The sequence below is a fragment of the Colletotrichum costaricense genome (assembly GCF_030867565.1).
Source record: "Colletotrichum costaricense strain IMI 309622 chromosome Unknown Scaffold_30.1, whole genome shotgun sequence".
In the NCBI taxonomy this organism is placed as follows: Eukaryota; Fungi; Ascomycota; class Sordariomycetes; order Glomerellales; family Glomerellaceae; genus Colletotrichum; species Colletotrichum costaricense.
This window is the reverse complement of record NW_026848259.1, coordinates 308,155-313,793: the sequence shown is the minus strand read 5'-3', so window position 1 is coordinate 313,793 and position 5,639 is coordinate 308,155.

Sequence of the window (5,639 nt, the reverse complement as noted above, 5' to 3'; positions counted from 1 at the left end):
TTTAAGGGGATATAAATCTTTTTAAAAAGAGATAGATAGACGCTTTTTTAAAAAAGAACTTATTAATTAAGGTTTAGAGAAGTTATATTATTAATTCGAGGCGTTTAAATAGAGCTATTATTAATATAATATCGTAAAGTTATTATAAAGGTATTAACGTATATAAAAAGAACGGTTATTTATTAAAAATAAGAAATAAGTATAAAGCTCGCTTTAATATAGAGGGTATAAGCGAAGTAGGCCTCGGTAATTATATAACTAAGGTTACGTAATATATAATAAGGCTATAAATAATTAAAACTATTACAATATACCTCCTTAAATAAATATATATTTAAAAAAAGCGCGTTTAACTACCTATATTATTATAAAAAGGTCTATTAAAAACGGAAAACTAAATATTAATATATAGGAATTTATTTATAAAAAGAATTACTAAGTAAATTAGTTTATACGTAGAGTTATAGGTAAGGGGTAAATTAGCTATAAATTAATTTTTATATTTATTATTATAAGTAATTTTAAAATTATATTATTAACGGAAAGTATAACTAAAAAACGGCCTTTTATTAACTAAATAATTAATTTATAGGTTAAGGGTAGTAAATATATAAATTTCTTATTATTATTTATAATACTAACTTTTTTTTTTTTAATTTATATTTATATTATTATTATATATATATATCCTTATTTCTTATTTTTATACTCGCGTTTTTATACGTATATATTATTAAAAAAAAGATTTTAATTAATAATATTATTTTATTTAAATATTATTAAAACGATTAGTTAAAAACTATACTTATATTATTATAATATAAAAGGCTAAGAAGTATAAGTACGAGGCTATAGTTTTAAAAAAGAGTAGTAGTTCCCCTAGCCCCTTTTATAAGCCCGAGATAAATAAGTAATATTCTCTTATTTTATATTTTAATTATAATATAGCCTCGTTTATTTAATATTAATTTAATTATTTTATTTAATAAGTAGTAGCTTTATAACTAAATAAGTTATTTAAAAAAGTAATAAAAGTAAGGAGGGTTTATAACCCCCTCCCTCGCTCCTTTTTAAAAATTAAAAAAAGTCCTCGTTTTTTAAGAAGATAGTATAAATAAAGAGGGTTTATAGCCCCCTCTTTTACCTCTTTTTTTTAAAAAAAAAAAAAAAGATAACGACTTTTTTTAAAAAGATTAAAAAAATAAAGTAGGTTTATAACCCCCTCTTTTACCTCTTTTTAAAAAGTATAAAGTAGTTAACTATATATATAATACCTTTTTATTTATTATTATTTATAGAATTAATTTTTAATAGCGGACTTTTTTAATACTATTCTTAGTATTAAGGTTTAATATAAGCTAATATTTCTACTTTTATTTAGTTTTAAATACTTTAAATATATTAAGAGCGCTTTTAATAGCCGTTCGGATAGTATATACTTTTTAAGTTCGTATATTAATAATAAATACTAACGCTACTAAACTTATAAAAAGTTAAGTTATACTTTTATTTTTAAAAAATATATATAGTTTTTAAATATAAAGTTTTTATATTTTAAATAAGAAGTAATAAGAAAATTAGTAGTAACCGTAGTTATTAGTATAAAACTACTTATATTTTATAAAATATATTCTAAACTATCCTCGTTTTATTTATTATTTATAATCTGATATATAGTCCTTAACTTACGTAATAGTAGCGTTACGTAAGGCCTTTAAGTATAATAGTTTTTTAAATAAGGATAAGGGTAAGGGGGTTTATATAAACGAAGTTTTAATAAAAAAGGCGTTTATAAGCGCTCTTTTGATATTAAAAGCGTTATTAAAAAAACTTATTAAGGATATAATAGTATTAGCTATTTTATTTATAAAAATAAATAGTATTTAAATTAAAATTAATATTTTTATTAGTTTATATATCTTTTTAAATATATAGCCCGTATTAAAGTCTTTTTTAAATAAATATATACTTACTTTTTTAAATAAATAACCTTTTTTTAAATAACCTAACGGGGTTACTAAAGTAACTTTATACTCTTTAATTATAAACTATATTTTTTAATTAAAAACCGGGCCCCCCGGGCCGTTTTATTATTTTCTAAACGTCCCCTTATTTAATATAATTATTTCTTATATATTTTTTATATTTAGAAGTAATATAAAGTACTCAAACTTTATTTTAAAAAGGTTTTTTATAAGACCGTTAGCTAGTATTTTATTTATTAATATATAAACTACTTAGAATAAGCCTCTCGAGTACTTTTATTATAATTATATATTTTAAATATTAATATAATATAAATAAGTTAAAATACGTTCCCTTTTTTTTATTATAAGTTTAATTATTTAATAATTATTATAGTATACTTTTTATATATTACTAAGCTCGAGCGAGATATTTTTAAAAAGGCGTTTAAAAGCGAGTGTTTTTTTAACTATATATTCTAAGCTTAGTAATTTAGCCTTTATAATTAATATAGTTATTATATTTTAATAAGTTACTTTTTATTAAATAAGGTTATTAAAAAAAGAAATTATAAAACTTTACGAGGATTTTTAAGTTTTTTTATTATTTATAAACGAAGCGTTATTTATAATTAATAATACTTAGTTACTCCTTAAGATCTTAAAGTATATTATTAAGTATTATATATAAAAAAGGTATTATATAACTTAATTTATAATAAAATAATATTAATAAGACGGGTTTATTAAGAATTAAAAAAGTAGAGCGTATATAAAAATAATATTAGGCCGAATTATAATCGCTATATATAATATTAATCTAACCTTTTTTTAAAAAAACTTAGTTTTATTTAGGAATATAATCCCTAGGTTTTTTTTAATTAAGATTATTAATAATAAGGTTATAAGAGTAGTAAAGTTAGTAAAATTAAACTTTTTAATTACCTTTTTAAAATATTAATTATAAGTTAAGTAAATCTTTTTATTTGATTAATTACGAACGACCCTTATTTTAAAATATTATAAAACTAGTCCTTAGTTTTTTATTTTATATTTCTTTTTAAGTTTTTTAGTTACTTAACCGGCCTCGTAAACGTAATTTTTATAATAAAAAACGAGGATATTATTTATATAAAAAAGAACTAGGATTTTTTTAATAAAGTTTTAAAATAAGTACGGGTCCTTGCTTATAAATAAGAGACTTAAACTTTTAAAAGTTAATACTAGCTTTTTATATTATAATAGCGGAGTATTATAAGCGCTATATAGGGCCTATTTAAGTTTTATATATATTTTTAATTTATAAAAGCTATTTAAAAGCTTATAAATAATAGGGGGGTTACTTAGTTTTTTAATTATATTTAAAAAGGCGTTTATAATATTATATTAATAAACTTTTAAATTAAATTAAGTAGCAATAGTTATAGCTACTTTAAATATCTTAGTAACTAGTATTATTACGTAAGTCTTTTTTAGGGAGTATTATTTTTAAAAGTCTTCCTTAATATAAATTTTCGCTTTATAATAATTAAGATAATTATTATTATTAAGTTTATAATTAAATACTTATTTAAAAGGTATTAGCTTAGAAATAACTAATGCCTTACTAACTATTTTTTAGGTATTTATTTTTTTAGGTTTTAGATTTCTAACCGTACTACTTTTACGAATTAAATTTTTAAAGGTTTTAGTATTTTAAAAATATTCTTTTATTTTTTTAAAGGGGTAATTAATTAATTTATATAGATTTAGTTAGTTTAGATTACGGTTAGTAAAATATATTTTGTTTTACTAATTATAGTATAAATATAGTAATATAACGTCTAATACCCCTAGGTCGCTTTATTAATTACTTTTTACTAATTAAGTATATACGTATTAAAAAAAGAGTCCTAATCTCTTTTTATTTAAATATAAAAAGAATACTACTTAAATCGCTTTCGTTAACTTAGGTTTTAAATAAATATTTTTAATAATTAGTTTTTTACTTTTTAGCTTTATTTAGTATACTTATTTTTTTTAATTATATATACTAATTATATTAAAGTTATTAATTAAGTCGTTTATTATTCTTATTTTTTAGTATAAGCTTACTTATTAAAAGGGTTTATTAGGGTTTAGTTAGGTAAAAAGATCTTTTTTATAAAAGCTTTAAAAAGTCTTTATTTTTATTTATATATATATTACGTTTTTAATTTTTTTAATAAGAAGATCGACTTCCCTTATAGCCTTATTTACTAACTTAGTTAGCTAAATAAGGTTCGTTTTTAATTCCGGATTTTTAAAGTCTAGGGTTAGTTTAGAAGTAAGTAGCTACCTACTTCGTTTATTTAAAAACGAACTAAGCTTATTTATAGTTTTATTTACTTTTTATAAAGCGAGTATAAGTAATAATAGCTATTTTCTATTATTAATTAATATAGCCTTTTTTTTATTTATAATTCTAAATAATTAAAATTTAGGTTTAATTATTATAAATAATTATTAGATTTTATTTATTATAGCCCTTAATTTAGGTAAATAAATTATAGTTTTAGTATTATTTTTTAAGTAAAAAGCTATTTTATTAAACGTTATATTTTAAATAATAATAATTTTTAAAAACGAGGGGATTTAGATTTTATATAAGTTATGGGCGTTTATTACGTAATTTACGAGGTATTTAATATATTTTTTTTATTCTATTTTAAAGCGTTTTTTATTAATTCTTTTTTTATAATCTTTTTTAAAAAGGTATACTTTATAGCTATATATATACATTTACTTTTAATAAGAACGTAAATTACGGGCGAGCTTTAGTATATTTATTAATTATTATTATTTAAAATAATAAGCGAACTAAATTTTTTTAATTTAAACTAATAATAGTTAATTAGTACGTTATTTAGGGCTAATATTATATAAGTAAGCTATAGTTAATATAGCTTTTACTTAGAGTTCGTTTAATAAGCTAGTTATTAATATTATATTAATTACTTTATTAATAACTTCTTAACTAGCTCGTTCCCCTCTTCTATTTAGTTCTTTTATATATAAAAGAGTAGTTTTTAAGTTTATTCTTAGCTCCCGTATTTATATTTAAAAATAAGTTTCGTTATTAATTATAATTATTATATATTTTATATTTTATTAGATTTTATAAATAGCTACGCCCTTTTATATACGTACTTATTATTTAAAAAAATATAGGACCTTAAATATTATATCGTAGGTCTTTATAACTCGTAAAAAAACGAAGAGTTTACCTAAATATTCGTTTTTAATTAGTATTAATTACTTATTTTATTTATAAGTTAGTAAGTAGTTAAAGAGGTTTTATAAGATTTTATAATAAGGTCGGGTTATTTTCTATTTTAAAATATATTATAAAATAACCTATTTTATATAGGTAGTTATATAATATTAGTATTTTAAATAACTTAGTTTTTTAATTTTTATTCCCTGAGTAGCTAGGACGAGCTTTTTAAATATTATTAGCGCGAGATATTTAAATTTAAAGTATTAAAACTAGGCTATATCTAATTAGTTATTTTTTAATTAGTATAAAGAACGTAGATACTATGCGTTATATATTAAAATTATATTAATAAGTAAAGATTAATTTCTAAATAAAAAATAGGATAAATAAGGCTTATATTTTAAAAAAAACTAAATTAACTTCTTTTTTAAACTATT